A 20,335-nucleotide genomic window follows, 5' to 3' on the forward strand; every position below is an offset into this window, starting at 1 on the left:
AAATGAGAGGGGTAAAGTGCTGAACTGCAGCCTGCCAAGCCAGGAAAATTTAGGGTTGTAGTGTATAGCTTTCAGAAGTCTGCTGGCTTTTGTCTGCTCAGAGACAGCCAACAGCTTGCAATTGTGTGATGAGCCTTTGGCTGTTGGAGACTCTCCCATGGTACTGTATATGGCTCATGCTCCTTAACACAGTTTTTGTCCTAAGAGCCTGCTTAGTTGACTCCAGGCATCTCTCACCAAACATTCAACCTTCCCAACAGGGAAGCAGGTTAAAAGGGAGACTAGTCATGGACAAAAAAGAAAAAAAAAAAAAAGATTGGTATCTGGCTCTGATGACTGCTAGGAAAGCAGGAAAGATCCTGGGCTGGATTGATCAAGAAGACAGAAAAAAGAACAAAAGTGAAAAAAGTAAGACTTAACCCAGCCATACATATGTCTTTAACATTTCAAGTAATGGCCAGCTTATATCTCTGGATTTTACAATGAAGTCACATTAGGGGAGGAGACTGTTCTCTGGTTTTTGACAAAAAATAAGGAGAAACAAAGTATGAAAGGTAGAACATAGTTACATTTAGGAGAAAGTCAGTTACTTTAAATTATTTAAGCTTCAGGAACCACAAATATGCACTTACAGGGAGAAGGGAAAAGGAAAAAATGGTTGAGGTCCCAAAGACAAACACACTAAAATTACCTCTATCTCCTACACTGCTTAATACTTGGCTGGCTCCTTATTAGTTTTTGTTTTTTTAAGAGACAGAGTCTCACCCTGTTGCCCAGGCTAGAGAGCAATGGTGCAATCTCAGCTCACTGCAACCTCCACCTCCCAGGTTCAAGTCATTCTCCTGCTTCAGCCTCCTGCACAGCTGGGATTACAGGTGCACACCACCACACTCAGTTAATTTTTGTATGTTTAGTGGAGACAGGGTTTCACCATGCTGGCCAGGCTGGTCTTGAAATCCTGAACTTGTGATCCGCCTGCCTCGGCCTCCCAAAGTGCTGGGATTACAAGTGTGAGCCACTATGGCCAGCCTCTTTATTAAATTTTTAATTATGGATACTTAAGAGTTGTACACATTTATGAGGTACATGTGATATTCCGCTATAAGCATACAATGTGTAATGATCACATAAGAGTAATAGGGGTATCCAGCAACTCAAGAATATATCACTTCTTTTGTGTTAAGAATATTCCAATTCCACTCTTTTAGTTATTTTGAAATACATGCTAAATTATTGTTAACTATAGTCGCTCTATTGTGCTAACACTAGAACTTATTCCTCATTTCTAACTGTATTTTTGTACCCATTAACCCTCCTCTCTTTATCTCTCCCTCCCTGTTATACTTTCCTCCATCTGGGTAACCATCATTCTACTCCCTGTCTCCATGACTACCTTTTTTTTTTTTTTGGCTCTCACATATTAACAAGAACATGTGCTATTTATCTTTCTGTGCTTGGCTTATTTCACTTAACACAATTTCCTCCATCTACGCTGTTGTAAATGACAGGATTTCATTCTTTTTTATGGCTGAATAATATTCAATTGTGCATATAAACCACATTTTCTTTCTTCCTTTTTTTTTTTTTTTTGAGACAGAGTCTTGCTCTGTCACCCAGGCTGGAGTGCAATGATGCGATCTCAGCTCATTGCAACCTCTGCCTCCCAGGTTCAGGCGATTCTCCTGCCTCAGCCTCCCGAGTAGCTGGGATTACAGGTACGCACCACCATGCCTGACTAATTTTTGTGCTTTTAGTAGAGATGGGGTTTTGCCATGTTGGCCAGATTGGTCTTGAACTCCTGACCTCAGGTGATCCACCCACCTTGGCCTCCCAAAGTGCTGGATTTACAGGCATGAGCCACTGTGCCCGGCCAATTAAACCACATTTTCTTCAAAACTCATCTTAGGTTGACTCCATATCTTGGCTATTGTGAATAGTGGTTCAATAAAGATGGGAGTGCAAATACTCATTTCCTTTCTTTTGGACATATACTTGGCAATGGGATTGCTGAATCATGTGGTAGTTTTAGTTCTTTGAGGAACTTCTGTGCTGTTCTCCGTTGTGGCTGTATTAATTTATATTCCCACCAACACTGTATGAGGGTTCCCTGTTCTCCACATCCTCACCAGCATTCATTATTGCCTGTCTTTTGGATAAAAGCCATTTTAACTGGGGTGACAGGATATCTCATTGTAGTTCTAGTTTGCATTCCTCTGCTGATTTATGATGTTGAACATCTTTTCATGTTACTGTTAGCCATTTGTACATCTTCTTTTGAGAAATATCTATTCAGATCTTTGCCTTTATTTTTTATTTTTTTTGAGACAGAGTCTTGCTCTGTCATCCAGGCTGGAGTGCAGTGGTGTGATCTTAGCTCACTGCAACCTCTCTGCCTCCAGGGTTCAAGCAATTCTCCTGCCTCAACCTCCTGAGTAGCTCGGATTACAGGCACATGCCACCATGCCCAGTTAGTTTTTGTATTTTTAGTAGAGACAGGGTTTCACCATATTGGCTAGTCTGGTCTTGAACTCCTGACCTTGTGATCTGCCTGCTTTGGCCTGCCAAAGTGCTGGGATTACAGGCATGAGCCACCATATCCAGCCTGTCCATTTTTTAATGGGATTATTTAGGTTTTAAAAATTGAGTTGTTTGAGCTCCTTATATATTTTGGTTATCAATCCCTTCTTAGGTAGTGTGCAAATGTTTTCTTCCATTCTGTGGGTTGTCTCTTCATTTTCTTAGTTCCTTCCTTTGTCGTGCAGAAGTTTTTTAGCTTGATCTGATCCCATTTTTCCATTTTTGCTTTAGTTGCCTGTATTTTTGAGGTCTTACCCTAATACTAAAACCAGACAAAGACACAATAAAAAAAGGAAACTATAGGCCAGTATCTTTGATGAACACAGATGCAAAAATTCTCAACAAAATATTAGCAAACTGAGTTCAACAAGGCAAGGATAATTCAACATAAGCAAATCAATACATGTGATACACCATACCTACAGAATGAAGGACAAAAACCAAATGATCATTTCAACTGATGCCAAAAAAGCATTCAATGAAATTCAACATTGATTCATGATAATATGACCCAGCCATCCCACTACTGGATATATACCCAAAGGATTATAAATTACTCTACTACAAAGACACATGCACATGTATGTTTATTGCGGCACTATTCACAATAGCAAAGACTTGGAATCAACCCAAATGTCCATCTGTCACAGACTGGATTAAGAAAATGTGGCACATATACACCATGGAATACTATGCAGCCATCAAAAAGGATGAGTTTGCGTCCTTTGTAGGGACATGGATGCAGCTGGAAACCATCATTCTTAGCAAACTATCACAAGAAGAGAAAACCAAACACCGCATGTTCTCACTCATAGGTGGGAACTGAACAATGAGATCACTTGGACTGGGGAAGGGGAACATCACACACTGGGGCCTATCATGGGGAGGGGGGAGGAGGGAGGGATTGCATTGGGGAGTTATACATGATATAAATGATGAATTGATGGGTGCTGACGAGTTGATGGGTGCAGCACACCAACATGGCATAAGTATACATATGTAACAAACCTGCACGTTATGCACATGTACCCTAGAACTTAAAGTATAAAAAAAAAAAAAAAAAACTCTCAAAAAACTGAGTATAGAAGGAACATACCTCAACATGATAAAAGTCATATGTAACATACCCACAGCTAGAATCATACTGAACTGGGAAAAACTAAAAGCTTTTCCTCTAAGATTTGGAACAAGACAAGAATGCCTACTTTCATCACTTGTACTCAACAGAGTACTAGAAGTCCTAGCCAGAACAATTAGACAAGAGAAAGAAATAAAGGGCATCCAAATCAGAAAAAAAAATGAAGTCAAATTAGCCTTGTTTGCAGATGATATGCTCTTACATTTAAAAAACCTAAAGACTCCACCAAAAAACTATTAGAACTGATGAAGAAACTCAGTAAGGTTGCAGAATACAAAATCAAGATACAAAAATCAGTATCATTTCTGTATGCCAACACTGAACAATCTGAAAAAGAAACCAAGAGAGTAATCTCATTTACAATAGCTACCATGCAATCCCTGTCGTAATACCAAAAATCTTCTTCACAGAAAAAGAAAAAAAATCCTTAAATGTATATGGAACCACAAAACCTGGAATAGCCAAGCAATCCTGGGCAAAAAGAACAAAGCCAGAGGCATCACATTATGCTGACCTCAAATTATGCTACAAAGCCACAGTAATTAAAACAGCATGGTATTGGCATAAAAACAGACACATAAACCAATGTAACAGAATAGATAACCCAAAAGTAAATTTATGCATTTATGGTCAACTCATTTTCAAATGCTGACCTCAAATTATGCTACAAAGCTATAGTAATTAAAACAGCATGGTATTGGCATAAAAACAGACACGTAGACCAATGTAACAGAATAGATAACCCAAAAGTAAATTTATGCATTTACAGTCAACTCATTTTCAACAAAGGTGCCAAGAACATGCACTGGGAAGGACAGTCTTCTTAGTAAATAGTGCTGGGAAGACTAGATATCCATATGCAAAAGAATGAAACTAGATCTCTCTCTTTCTCTCATCACATACAAAAATCAAATCAAAATAGATTAAAGACTTAATGAAGACCTGAAACTATAAAACTACTTGAAGAAAACATTGGGGAAATGCTCAAGGACATTGGTCTGGGCAATTTTTTTTTTTTTTTTTTGAGATGGTGTTTTGCTCTTGTTGTGCAGGCTAGAGTACAATGGCACGATCTCGGCTCACTGCAACCTCCGCCTTTCAGATTCAAGCAATTCTCCTGCCTCAGCCTCCCGAGTAGCTGGAATTACAGGCACCCACTACCACACCTGGCTAATTTTTGTATTTTTATTAGAGACGGGGTTTCACCATGTTGGCCAGGTTGGTCTTGAACTCCTGACTTCATGATTCACCTGCCTCAGCTCCCAAAGTGCTGGGATTACAGGCATGAGCCACTGTGCCTGGCCCAAAGATTTCTTGAGTAAGATTTCAGCCCCACTCTGTGTAACCTAAGAGGTCTAGGAAAGACTGAAGCATCCTGCATTTACCATCTGAGTTTAGAAAAAATGTTTAGAGCACAACATTAGGGAACCATTCCCAGACGTGGCTGTGGATGCTGCCATTTCTTGTGATTCTGGGGCTGTTCTTTTCATCTCAAGCTACTGTTTACAGAAGTGTTACCGCAGAACTATAATTATGGGTTTTGTTTAGTTATAAAGAGGGTTTGAGTCTTCCATCAAAGGGAGAGGAAGCAAGTCACTCAGAAGTGTGGAGAAAATCTTTCACACTCACTGCTTGATGGAATTCCAGTAGTCTGCATGGATTCAGGCCAGAGCATCAGCCCCTGGGGCATGGAGAGATTGAGTTTATGGTGGGCAGGAGGGCTCAGAGTACTGCCTTTCCCTCCTCTCTTCTTAGAGAAGCAGTGGTGATAAGGTAGGAAAGGAAGTCCTGGGCTTCCACCAGGCCAGCTTCCCCACCCATGCAGACTTCCTTCTGCTCCAAGGAAACTGGTCATTCTTCTCTCTCCTGCAGAACATGAAATCAGAAACTCCCAGGCTCATGAAGGAGAGGCTATCTGGGCACCGGTAAGGTGGAGAGGGGCTTTCTGGGGTTGTCTCTGGCAAGACAGTAGAATCCTTGGGAAGTCTATTTGGTCCTAATATTGCTTCCTCTCGATTTCTTTCCTTCAGCTTTTTTCCCATTTTTGTCTCTGATCCTAAAACTTAGGCTCTACATTCTTTGATAATCCATCACACCTCTGATACTGGGGACCTGAGACCTGGTACTACCTGGTATCTCCACTGAATCCTCACAGGCCTTTCCATCTCCAGAGACTGTTTCTAGCCACTGAGCCCGATGCTTGGGACACCAATGGCTCACTGATGCCCCAGGGCCTCCTCCTAATCTCTGGCCGAGGCTGACACAGAAGGCTCACAACAAACCATGTGCCTCCGAAATAATGTGATGAGCAGAATAAAATCTGTTGACTTTTTACCCCATGAAAGCTGCATGGTTTAAATACAATAGAGATGACTCAGCTACTGGAAGAATGCATGTACCACTTCTGAAACGACTCAGCAAGCTCTGTGGAGTTGATGAAACAGGGAAATTGGGAGTGAAAGTAAAAATTCCTGCTTCCTCAGAAAAATCTGCTTGACACTATCTAGCATCCACTCATTAGATTCATTACATACCAAACAAGGATTCAATCTTCAGCCTGTCTTGAGTTCCCATGAATCTATATTTCTGCACTGAGATGGGGGATGTATTTTCTACCCACATGTGAGCAACGGGGGAAATCCATAGCTTTGACTTCCTTCAGTTGGTTTCCTCTTGGACCTGGGACATTAGCATTCCATTAACATTTGGTTACATGAAGCTACATTTTCCCATGCATTATTTTGCAACTTGAAAGAATGTAGTAGCTGTAGCTACAAGACCTACCATCAATCACTGGTCATTAATCCTCACTGAGTGGCCCTCATGCTGTAACCTCACTGTGCCTGTTCAGCTTAAGGTCCTGGTGGTTGGGCTGATGGAGAACATATCTCCTGGTTCTCCTCTCCCTGCCTCTGCCCCACCCCAGCATTATTGCCAGGGAATACACTTGCTCTGGGGAGCTCTGAGCTTAATGGATTTTGCAGCATTTCCCCTTCCTTCCTGCTACAAAGCTCTGGCTTAGCATGAAAGCTGCCCCAGATCCCTGAACCCATGGCACCCTGCCTGCCTTGAGGAACTCATCCCCCTCCTGCAGATCAAGGTTCAGTATTAGCCTATATAAAAAGCCTCCTGCTTAGTCATAACATGTATACCAACTACCATTAACAGAGTGCTCACTATGTGCCAACCAGTATACAAGTACCCTGTGGGTAGTACAGCATATAATCCTCACACAACATTGGCAGCTGGCACTGTCTTTATTCCTATATCATGGTTAAGAAAACTAGAACTTAAGTCACACAGCTAGAAAGTGATGGACTGGAATCCATCAATTCAACAGATATTATTAATGTCTTACTATGTACCAGTTATTGTTCTATGGATCAGGGATATATGTTAGTGCACAAAACAGCCTAAAATTCCTTCCTTTGTAGAGCTGACTTCCTTCTGGTGTTTAAACCCAGAGCTGCTTGGCCCCAGAGCTAGAGTTCTTAATCATGTCACTATTTAATTCAGAGATGATCACAACCACACAGAAAGATTTTCTTTAAAATGTTTGATCATAACCATGATGAAATACCATTTCATACCATTAGAATAGTTACTATCAAGAAGATAAAAAAATAACAAGTATTGGCAAAGATGTGAAAAGTCACAACCCTCATATACTGCTGGTAGAAATGTATAATGGTGCAGCCACTGTGGAAAACAGTATGGCAGTTCCTCAAAAAGTTAAACACAGAATTATTATATGCTCCAGCAATTCCACATCTAGGTATATACCCAAAGGAATTGAAAAGCAGGGACTCAAATAGATACTTGTATCTCACTGATCATCTAATAGCATTACTCACAATAGCCAAAAGGTAGAAACAACCCAAATGTCCATCAATAGATAAATGGATAAACAAAATGTGGTGTAAAATGAAACATTAATTAGCCTTAAAAAGGAAATTCTAATACTTTTGACAGCATGGTGGAAACATTATGCTATGTGACATAAGCCAGACACAGGAGGACATATATTGTATGATTTACCCTTACATGAGCTGCCTAGAACAGAAAAATTCAGAGAGACAGAAAGTGGATTAGAGGTTATTAGGGGCTGAGAGGCAGGGGTGGGGATGAAGAGTCTTTATTTAATGTATGCAGGGTTTCAGTTTGGGGTGATGAAAAAGTTCTGGAAACGGATAATATTGATGATTGAACAACACTGTGAATGTGTTTAATGCCACTGAATTGTACACTTAAAAATGGTGAAAATGGTAACTTTTACCATTAGAATAGTTACTATCAAGAAGATAAAAAAATAACAAGTATTGGCAAAGATGTGAAAAGTCACAACCCTCATATACTGCTGGTAGAAATGTATAATGGTGCAGCCATTATACATTATATATATTGTTATATATATTTTACAACTAAAGAAACAAAAATTTTAAAAATGTTTGAACTTAGAAGAAATCGATCCAAGAACAAGAAGTCAGCAGCCAATTACTGAGGGCTCTTGGGAACCGGAGCACACGCCCATTCATTCTATCAGTGGATTTCAAAGTGAGTATGACATTTAGGGAAATAAAGATGCCAGCTTTAATTAGGCCTCAGCTCATTCTTTATCCAGTGGGGTCATTTATTCCTAAATGCAGAGTCAGGATAGTACAGGTGTAATGAATTCAGTTTGATAAAGATGATGTCATATGGGAATATTGGAAATGGACAAATTTGAGTCATCCAGTTCAAAAGTTTTTAGATGGACCTACAAGAAAATTACACCTAGCTAGGAAATTGCCTAGAAAAGATTTTTTTTTTTTTTTGCCTTGAGTTTCTGGAAAATCTTTCTTTGTAAGAGCTCAGCTGTTCTTGTGATGAATGTATATTTTGCTTCTTTCTGGAGTTAAGCACAGGCAAGCTGACCACTCAAGGGTTAATGCTTTGACCTGTGCTTTGCATCTCCATTATTTCCAATGACACTTGCTAATGAAAAGGGGCCTGCTTGGTGGTCTTCAGGCTGGACACATATCCCCAGAATAGTCACCACACAGATCAGTGTTACCTTCTTTAAAATGAAAGTTATTCTTTTTTGTCTGATTATAAAATTAATAATGCTCACTATAGAAAATCTAGAAAATGAGAAGGAAAACTGCTCATAATCACATCGGTAAGAGATAACCACTGCTAACTCTGCTTGGTGATTGAATTATCTTTCTCTCTATGTAGGTATATGAATCATACTACATATAATCTTGTATCCCTTTATTTTTTAACTTTACACTGCAAACATTACCCCACGTCTTAACTATTGTTTGAAAACATGATTTTTAAAGGCTGTCCAAAATAGTATCAACAGATACGTGATTAAATATTGTGAATGCGAATATGGAAGTCTGGCAGAAACTTGGTTCTGCTGTGAGTCTGTGAGCAAATGATCTAATTGTTCATATATGCATAGAATTCTTATTATGTGGATAATATGTTTATAACAGGGTTTGCTACAGTTATGTATCCCTAGATATGGCAGATGGGGTTTTCCCTAACAAGTGGCTTGTTTCCTGGTAGCTGTACCTCTTCTAGGGAAAAGGCACATCGTTCTCTCAGTCTGAAATCTGTACCTGAGAAAGTCCTGGGGTTGGAGGGAAGCATACTATTGCAGAGGTGGTCTCCAGCTCTCTCTTGGTCCCACAAAAGATTCAAATTTCTAAGAAGGAACATCTAGTAGGTGAATCAATGTCATCTAATTATTCCAGCTGGGCGTGCAGATTTGTACCAATTTCTTGTGTGAAGATCAGAGGCCAGAGTGAGGCTATTGATGGGTAAGAGAGGCTGTAGGAGTAGGACGGCCATCATCAGAGCACACACCGTGCCTATTTCTAGACCTTTAAATTGTCTATATTTCCTAACTAATCTCCTCAGAATTAGGCAAAGTCTTCTGAAAATTTGAGGCACTACCAGTTCTACTAAATGAACCAACAGAAGAAGTCTTGCTCACATACGAGGAATGCCAAGGAAAGAAACAAGCAAATAAATAAACATAAAAATGGGAGAGACGAACAGGTGGAGCAGAGGGGATATTTAGGGCAGTGAAATAATTCTGAATGATACTGTTTTGGGGGATATATGACAATGTGCATTTGCCAAAATCCACAGAACTATACACAAAACAGAGTCAACCCTAATGTAAACTATGGACTTCAGCTAATAATAACAAATCAATTTTGGTTCACCAATTATAACAAATGTGCTGCACTAATGCAAGGTTCTAATAATAGGGGAAATTGTGAGAGGAAGGGGCATGTGAGAACCCTGCACTATCTGCTCCATTTTCTGTAAACCTAAAACTGCTCAAAAAGATAGTATATTAATTAAGATTAAAAAAAAGAAGATGCTTGTTAATTAACCATGAACCATTTCTTTAGGACCATTTCATTAACAAAGAGAAACAATTCACATAATGTATGGAAGGAGAATATGGGGGCATAGGTGATAAAAACAACAACAACAACAACAACAACAACAAACTCTCAGGCTTCTCTAGAAATCTATCCTTAAAACGAAAAAAACAAAAGTAAAAATAAGATAAAATCAAGGAGAGGGAGCATACCTACCCCGATCCAGGCGTAACTAGAACTAGAGCAGGAACAGCTGCTTAACCAGGTGCTTTCCTTTCCTGGAGATTCTTCTCCAGAGCAGTATCTTAAAGATTCCTGGTAGACTTCTAATAAAGGGTGGGGTGGGGTTGTTTGTGGTGAAGCCCCCACCTTTCTAGATTCAAAAGGATGGTTATCACTCAACCCATTCATGCAATATACTCTTTATCTATATTTCAGTGCTATGAGGAAATGCTCAGCACTAGGAGTCAATTCTCTTTTTGCTTCTATAGTTATTAGTCTTTTGTTTGGTTTTCCTTCCTCCCTCTTTCCCTCCCTCTCTCTTTTCTTGTTTCTAAATTAGAACACTGGGTTCCACTTTTCCCAAAGCAAGTCTTCTGAATTTACAGCCATACATAAAAAATAAAGCAAACATTCTTATTTCTAGCTAGGAAGAGAAAGATGACAGTGCTGGGGGTTTATGCAGCATCATCTCAAGATGAAAATGAAGGCAACTCTAGACTGCTTTGAACAGAAAGTGACCCTGGTGAATTAGCTTATTATAGCTGGTCACTAAGTCAACAGCCTAAATTGCTATCTATTTCTGAGTTACATTCTGATGGTCTACTCACATTTCCATTGGTGTATATATCGCATGACAGCTCTACCTGTGAGACGTCACCCCTCCAAAGCTACAGTTGATAGGAACAAGGACCACACTAAGGGACCGAGCTGGACCATTCATTTAGATGGATTCTCCAATGAAAGGCTCCCTTTAAAGAATTTGCTTTAGCCATCTACAGGACCAGAGAGGGCAAATCTGCCCAACCTAGTAATAACATTAACATTCCTATCTTCTATCTCCTGCTCCCACCCCATGCTTTGACCCAGGCAGGGCCCAAAATAGCAGTCAGCAGTAGGAGAAGAAGGAAGTTGAGGAACTGAAGAGGAATTCTGCCATATCTCCATGGCTCCATTCCCCTGAGGCAAATAGCCCAATTGTAGATCTTAGCACAGCAGAGAGGTGGGGAGCAAAGGGACAGGGAGGAGTCTTATTTTTGGAAGGTTATTATTTTGGATTGAACTCATTCTCATTACTGAAATGGGACTTTTTTTTTGTGGGGCTTAAAGTGACATAGACTATTAACTGAGAGTGACTAGAAAAGCCACACTGGCAGGACTTTTATCAAAGAATAAAGGGAGGACCACTGCACTGAATAGGTTCTTTAAAGGGATAGTAGGAGACAAAGAATAAAGTTGCATTTTGGTTCCTGCACAAGTTATGCCCACTGATAAACCAGTTACATGTACGTGGCTAGATTTGTTTTTAAAACTTACTCTCGGTTATTTTGAAGGGACTGGAATGGAGAGGGGCAAGAGTGAAGTTAGGAATCTAAAAACTGGAGGGTGTTCCAGTATTCCAATTGAGACATGATTACAGAAATGACAGCGAAGAGAAATAAAATCCAACATGCAATAGAAAGTAAAAGCAATAGGATTTGAAGGATGGGTTGCAAGTAGGGGTGGGACAGAGGAAAGTATTAAGGATTTTTCTAAGTTTCTGAGCAACTGGGTAAATAGCAGAACTGTGAGCCAGAGACCCCTGCAGGAGAAGCAGATTTGGTGTAGGGAAGAAAGGAGACCTCTAATAAATCCAAGCCATAGCTGGTTCCTGAGGCTATTTAAAAATAGGCTTCCAAACAGCTTTCTTTGAGGTATCTCAATGAACAGAAGGCGAGTGCTGGAATCTGAGAAGTATTTTAAAAACTGACATATGTGTTGGCTGGACTTAAGCTTTCATTTAGCTTAGGAGCAACAAATAACTTGGAACATCTCCATAACATGTCTAGTTCAATAAATCTGGAGTGGGTTCTAATGGAGGAATACATGTGATCTCTCTGACAGCTGCTTCCCTAGGGAAAACCTTGCTTTTCAAAGCAGAAGATGTTTGCCCACTCTTGCCAATAAATGCCAACTTCTACATATACAATTAAATGGTTTCAGAGAACTTTGGACCATGACTGTGAATAGCCATGATTCCTGGCAGCAGGCAGGGAAGCTGCACATTCATCTCTCAGTGTTCAGAGCAGAAACATCTGTCTAAAGCCACAACGCCTTGGTGGACACAAGCAGCTGTGAACCCAGGGGGCTCGTTCATCTGAACCAGACTGTTGCAGATGTTTGCAACTGCTGAGAGCCCATTCTGAAACTTATGGCCTCCATTCAACTAGGATGGTCAGTGGGATGACCCTAAGAATTCCCCACATGAGGTAAGACCCACTTCTTGTCTGAGCACAGCTAATATGAGGATTCGGTTTAAAATGTCAGACTCTTGAACAAAAGGCAGTTTATCTTGGCTCCTGCTACTGAGGTTATACTCCCCATGGCCTTGGATTTGGTGATAAAGAACCAGTTACACATGGTGCAGTTTTCAAAGTGCTGTCTCACTACTTAAATCAGCAACATAAACACAAGATGACACGGTCACAAGGTTTTTTCCTCCCCAATAAGTCAAATGCATGTAGGCCTTCCAAGCAGCTGCTTGTAGGAATTGCTGCTCAGATCTTCAGAATTCTTATCCAAAATGAGAAAAAAATCCTGTGAGACAGTTTAGCTGAATGATACTCTAACCGCAGTTTTATTTATTTTACTTTTTAATTTTTTTTTGAGACGCTCAGTTGCCCAGGCTGGAGTGCAGTGGTGTGATCTCGGCTTACCGCAACCTCTGACTCCTGGGTTCAAACAAACCTCCTGCCTCAGCCTCCTGAGTAGCTGGGATTACAGGTGTGCACCACCATGCCTGGAGAATTTAGTAGGGATGGGGTTTCACCATGTTGGCCAGCCTGGTTTCAAACTCCTGACCTCAGGTGATCTCCCGCCTCCGCCTCCCAAAGTGCTGGGATTACATATGTAAGCCACCACACCCGGCCTTCTAACCACAATTTTAAAGTCCTGTGGAATAAAGGAATTTTTAGAAGATGGCTTTATGTGTGTGCATAATATAAATGTAAATGTATAAATATACATAATATACATATATACATAATATACATAATATAAATGTAAAGACAAAAATGCCAGTTTTCTCTCAAACATAGGTTAAAAATGAAATGGTATTGTTTGCTTTTAGAAAAATTATAAAATATGATTTAATTAATGTCAATTTCCTGCCTCTGAAGATGGCTCTAAAGTATATAATATGCTAACATTAGCAGAAGCTGGGTAAATGATATATGGGAACTGTGTACTTTTTTTTTTGCAACTTATCTGTAAGTCTAAAGTTATTTTCAATTATAAAATATAATTAAGAAAAAATAGGAATTGGAGTCTCTGAGTCTTCCCATTCATTATTATTCTCTGTGAAAGTGTTCTTTCCCATAAAAAAATTAATCTGGTCAATTTTAGATGGGATCATCCAAAAATAAATGAGAGGTACTTACATTTTATATCAGTGTAAATTTTGCATTAATTGTCTCAACATGCTAGCAGAGCCCCATCAGCTAACTGTGTGAGAAAAATCCTCATTTCTCACTTCCAAATGGAAAAGGTCCTGGCTAACTTGAATGGATTTGGCTTTAGATCTAAAAACAACTGCATCCTCTGGGGATGACCCAGCAGATCTGTGAGCGTCTCCCTAACTGAAGAGCTGTTGCTGAGGAAAATAAAATTTCATCACATCTGGTTCTAAACTGCAACACAAGTAGATTTTATCACTCGTGCAGATTTCAATACAGGGTTTTGCGCATGTACTTATTTAGTTAATTCATACAGACATATAACTAGATTTGCTTTTCGTATGCTGTCACCCTTGGATTATCTGTAGGTAATCCTAAAAGGAAAAACATTCAAACTTTGTTGATATCTGGGCTTGCAATATGTTTGTGTCCTCTCATTGCATGATAAAAAACGTATTTGGGGTTAATACAATTTCCTGATTGATAAAATGATTTTGCAGCACATACAAGTATTATTGAATTCTGAATAATCACAGTTTAATAAACTAATGGAAAAGGTTTCGCTATTGCAGTTAAGCGTACAGATTTCCCTTCATGATCTTGCAGGACCTCATACCTTAAGTATAGGTATGCTTAAGGATCAGTTAACAAGAGAAATTTAGTAAGTGGCATATCAGGGAAAAAAGAGCTTTTCTTTCATTTGAACAAATTCTGTGAAATGGCAATAGTAGAGGGAGTTCAGAGAATCTGGTCTAATCTCCATGTTTGGGATTTTTAGGAAGTTTAAAATGGCTGGTGCTTAATTTGATGGAGGGGTGGGCTGCTAGATTCCTTTGACAACCTGATAAAGCTATAGATATTCTACCTATAAAACACATTATTAAAGACTTTAGATATCATTTGGAGGTCCTGTGGAACCCCTGGAGTAATTTCTTTTTAAATTTTTTTTTTTTTTTTTTCTGTGGAGATAGGGTCTTGTTCTGTCATCTAGTCTGGAGTGGAATGCAGTGTTCACTGCAGCCTTGACCTCCTGGGCTCAAGTGATCCTCCTGCCTCAGCTTTCTGAGTAGCTAGGACTACAGGCATGATGTACCACCATGTCCAGCCAATTTTTAAGTTTTTTGTAGAGGCAGGATCTTGCTATGTTGCCCAGGCTGGTCTTAAACACCTGGCTTTAAGTAATCCTCCTGCCTCAGCCTCCTGAAGAGCTGGGATTACAGGCATGAGCCACCATGGTGAGCTCATTTTTCCTCTATTTTTCTTCATAAAACAGAACAAAAGATAGCCACCACTACAAGTCTGTAAATGTGTTTATGACTACTAGAAAAGCAGGAGACACCTGTTACCTTTAGTTACATCTGGAATTTAGAACTGGTGTGTGATTGAAGGGGAGAAAGAAACAATGTTATTGAGATTTTAGACACTTGGGATTGCTTAAACTATTACTATGAAGACATAGGATGTATTACTTTTAAAACTCAAATGCCTGTAATGAATATATGAGAGGTAAAGAGAGAGACACCCTCTGCTTTAAATGGAACGATAAAGTTTCCTTTGAGTGATCTTATTACAGCTCCTCTGCTTATAGCCTTCCTGCCCCCAGCTCTAGGAATCAACAGTTCTCCTCCTTGGGATTTAAAAAAACACCTTCTAAGCCTCTCAGCTGCTGCTGAGAATTCCCAAGGGAAAAGAAAAAAAAAAAAACTCTAGGACTTTGGACTCTAGCAGCAAAGGAATGGTGATAAAAACCCAACATTTAGTGAGGACCTCACAAGTACTTTACATATATGAGCTCATGTGATCTTTACACCAACCCTCTGGGGTCAGAAAATAGAAATACAACCCTTTGGCCCAGTGCGGTGGCTCACGCCTGTAATCCCAGCACTTTGGGAGGTCGAGGTGGGTGGATCACGAGGTCAAGAGATCGAGACCATCCTGGGCAACTTGGTGAAACCCTCATTACAGCTTGGTGTACACTTAGTACAACTTCGTGTACTAAAAATACAAAAATTAGCTGGGCGTGAGAGGCTAATTTGGGAGGCTGAGGCAGGAGAATCGCTTGAACCTGGGAGGTGGAGGTTGCAGTGAGCTGAGATCACGTCATTGCACTCACCCTAGAGGATGGGGCGAGACTCCGTCTCAAAAAAAAAAAAAAAAAATTCAACCCTCTTAGCTTAAATCAGGAAGAATTTGAAACCCTCAACAGACCAATAACAAGCAGTGAGATTGAAATGGTAACTTAAAAATTATCAACAAAAAAATGTCCAGGACCAGACAGATTCACAGCAGAATTCTACCAGACATTCAAAGAAGAATTGGTACAAATCCTTTTGACACTATACTGCAAGATAAAGAATTACCCTCCCTATAGCATTCTATGAAGCCAGCATCACCCTAATACCAAAACCAGGAAAAGACATAACCGAAAAAGAAAACTACAGACTGATATCCTTGATGAAGATAGATGCTAAAATCCTTAAAAAAAATTAGCTAACCAAATCCAACAACATATCAAAAAGATAATCCACCATGATCAAGTAGGTTTCATACCAGAGATGCAGGGATGGTTTAACATATGCAAGTCAATAAATATGATACACATAAACAGAATTAAAAACAAAAATCATAAGATCATCTCAATAGATGCAGAAAAAGCATTTGACAAAATCCAGCATCCCTTTATGATTAAAACTCTCAGAAAAATCGGCATACAAGGGACATATCTTAACATAATAAAAGCCATCTATGACAAATCCACAGCCAACATAATACTGAATGGGGAAAAGTTGAAAACATTCCCTCTGAGAACTGGAACAAGACAAGGATGCCCACTCTCACCACTCCTCTTCAGACAAGAGAAAGAAATAAAGGCCATCCAAATCGGTAAAGAGGAAGTCAAACTGTCACTGTTTGCTGACGATGTGATCATTTACCTTGAAAACCCTAAGGACTCCTCCAGAAAGCTCCTAGAACTGATAAAAGAATTCAGCAACATTTATAGATACAAGATAAATGTACACAAATCAGTAGCTCTTCTATACACCAACTGCGACCAAGCAATCAAATCAATAACTCAACACCTTTTACACAATAGTTGCAAAAAAAGAAAAAAAAAAAAAAAGACTTAGTAATGTACCTAACCAAGGAGTCGAAAGACCTCTACAAGGAAAACTACAAAACACTGCTGAAAGAAATCATAGACGACACAAACATATGGAAACACATCCCATGCTCATGGATGAGTAGAATCAATATTGCGAAAATGACCATACTGCCAAAAGCAATCTACAAATTCAACACAATCACCATCAAAATACCACCATCATTCTTCACATAATTAGAAAAAACAATTCTAAAATTCATATGAACCAAAAAAAGAGCCCACATAGCCAAAGCAAGACTAAGCAAAAAGAACAAATCTGGAGGCATCACACTACCTGATTTCAAACTATACCATAAGGCCATAGTCACCAAAAGAGTGTGGTACTGGTAAAAAATAGGCACATAGACCAATGGAACAGAATAGAGCACACAGAAATAAACCCAAATACTTACAGCCAATTGATCTTCAACAAAGCAAACAAAAACATAAAGTGGGGAAAGGACACCCTTTTCAACAAATGGTGCTGGGATAATTGGCTAGCCACAAGTAGGAGAAGGAAACTGGATCCTCATCTCTCCTCGCCTTATACAAAAATCAACTTAAGACAGATTAAAGACTTAAACCTAAGACCTGAAATTATAAAAATTCTAGAAGATAACATTGGAAAAAGCCTTCTAACCACTGGCTTAGGCAAGGATTTCATGACCAGGAACCCAAAAGCAAATGCAATAAAAACAGATAGCTGAGACCTAATTAAACTAAAGAACTTTTGCATGACAAAAGGAACAGTCAGCAGAGTAAACAGACAACCCACAGAGTGGGAGAAAATCTGTATATCTGACAAAAGACCAATATCCAGAATCTACAACAAACTCAAACAAATCAGTAAGAAAAAAACAATCCCTTCAAAAAGTGGGCTAAGGACATGAATAGACAATTCTCAAAAGAAGATATACAGATGGCCAACAAACATATGAAAAAAATATTCAACATCACTACTGATCAGGGAAATGCAAATCAAAACCACAATGCAGTAATACCACCTTACTCCTGCAAGAATGGCTATAATAAAAAAATCAAAAAAGAGTAGATTCTGGCATGGATACAGTGATCAGGGAACACTTCTACACTGCTGGTGGGAATGTAAACTAGTACAGCCACTATGGAAAACAGTGTGGAGATTCCTTAAAGAATTAAAAGTAGAACTACCATTTGATCCGGCAATCTCACTACTGGGTATCTACCCAGAGGAAAAGAAGTCATTATTTGAAAAAGATACTTGCACACACATGTTTATAGCAGCACAATTCACAATTGCAAAATTGTGGAACTAACCCAATTGCCCATCAATCAATGAGTTGATAAAGAAACTATGAGAGAGAGATATATATCATATATATGTATATATGCCATCTATATTCCATCTATATATTCATCTATATTCCATATATATATATGTGAAATACTACACATCCATAAAAAGGAATGAATTAACAGCATTTGCAGTGCCCTGGATGAGAATGGAGACTAGTATTCTAAGTGAAGTAACTCAGGAATAGAAAACCAAACACTGTATGTTCTCACTGACATGTGGGAGCTAAGCTTTGAGGATGCCAAGGCATAAGAATGATACAACGGACTTCAGGGACTTAGGGGGAAGAGTGGGAGGGGAACAAGGGCTAAAATACTTCAAATATGGTGCAGTGTATAGTGCTCAGGTAATGGGTGCACCAAAACCTCACAAATCACCACTAAAGAACTTACCCATGTAACCAAATACCACCTATACCTCAATAACTTATGGGAAAAAAAAAGAAAATAGAAAGGTCAGTAACATCTACCACTAACCCAGAGCTTGACAACAGCAGTGATCATATCTGTACTGGGAGGCCTTTACCATCCATGAGGAGTAACCTTGCACCCACCTTCTCCCTACAGGGAAGAGAGGTATTCTCACTTAAATTTTTTTTTTTTTTCCAGACAGTTTTGCTCTTGTTGCCCAGGCTGGAGTGCAGTGGCACAATCTCAGCTCACTGCAACCTCCACCTCCCAGGTTCAAGCGATTCTCCTGTCTCAGCTACCCAAGTAGCTGGGATTACAGGCGCATGCCACCACACCCGGCTAAGTTTTGTATTTTTAGTAGTGAAGGCGTTTCATCATATTGGTCAGGCTGTCTCGAACTCCTGACCTCAGGTGATCCGCCTGTCTCCACCTCTCCAAGTGCTGGGATTACAGGTGTGAGCCACCGTGCCTGGCCACTCTCACCTCCATTTTATAGGCAAAGAATTGAGGCACACACCCATAGAGCGAGTTAAGTGAGAGTAGCATGAAGTGCAGATCTTTTTGCTCACCATGGGTGCTCCTTTCAAACCACGCAGTTCTCTACAAAGCAGCCAGAGTAGTTCTTTTAAAATACTGGTGTGTGCGTGTGTGTATGTGTGTGTGTTTGTGTGGGTGGAGGTGGGGTGGGCGGTCACTTCACATTTCTGCTCAAACCTCAACTGGTTTCTTGCCATCCTCAGAATAAAGTCCCAAAACCTTACTGTGGCCTCACATCATTTGTCTACCTCCAACTTCCTCCAATTCCACACTCCAGCTGCACTGGCCTCCTTGCTAGCCCTCACACATTCCAACCGTGGTTTCATCCCAGGACCTTGGTATTCACTCTTCCCTCAGCTTGGAACGCGCTTTCTCCAGATGCTCAAGGGTTCTCTTCTTATGTCATTCAGATGTGGCTTCAGTGTCTTTCTTTCCTGCCCCTACTGTATAAAATAGCACCCATCACTCTCTAGTTGCTTTCCTTCATAGCACTTATCACCACCTGACATCTATATCTGATTATGGCCTGCCTCTCCTCCCCACTCTCAATGCAGATAAAAGTTCAATGAGAGTGAGGACTTAGTCTTTATTGTTCTTTGCTGTGTCCTCAGTAAGTGTCAAAACAGTGCCTGGAACCCAGTATGGGCTCCATTAATATTTGCTGAGTGAATGAATGAATAAATACATGAATACATGAATGAATGCTACCTCTTTTCAGGGCAAGAAGTTGCAAATGGAAAATAGTGAGGATCAAATATTCAATTCATTCAACTTGCAAATCTGGGGCTGATCTTGCCTTTCAAATAGGTGGCTGGCTGAGCAATTTACATTTTAGCTTTCATTTCCCAGTATTTCCTCAGTTCATTCATTTAATCTTCCCTGAAATAAAAAAATCAAGAACCCACCATTAAATGCATAGTTCAGCCCAACTTCAATGCTTTATTTTTAGAGGAGACTTTTACAATAGAGGCATTTGGTAAATGTGAACTACGCCCCACACCTATCTTGGTTCCATTTCTCTAATTCTGTTGATGTAGTCTGACCTAGGTTTTTAGACACCCTATAGAAGTTAAAGTTATTAATGGAATGCAACCAAGATGTCATATTTAATCAAGATAGCTGAAGACAGGTTTTATCTTTGTTTTCATGCATTGGCAAT

At 39.7% G+C, this 20,335-nt stretch overlaps 1 protein-coding gene and 1 long non-coding RNA gene across 5 annotated transcripts in view; one reads left to right on the forward strand and one right to left on the reverse strand.

Annotated features, from left to right (window-relative positions):
* Positions 1-20,335, reverse strand: part of MOB3B (MOB kinase activator 3B) — a 215,316-nt gene that overhangs the window by 78,486 nt on the left and 116,495 nt on the right. The gene's annotated exons all lie outside the window — the stretch shown is intronic.
* Positions 5,325-5,916, forward strand: LOC117098689. The gene is made up of 3 exons (XR_004443538.1): positions 5,325-5,488; positions 5,588-5,640; positions 5,783-5,916. It is a non-coding gene; the product is annotated as an uncharacterized LOC117098689 (long non-coding RNA).

The sequence above is a fragment of the Trachypithecus francoisi genome, unplaced genomic scaffold (genome assembly GCF_009764315.1).
Source record: "Trachypithecus francoisi isolate TF-2019V2 unplaced genomic scaffold, Tfra_2.0 Lachesis_group16, whole genome shotgun sequence".
Classification (NCBI taxonomy): Eukaryota; Metazoa; Chordata; class Mammalia; order Primates; family Cercopithecidae; genus Trachypithecus; species Trachypithecus francoisi.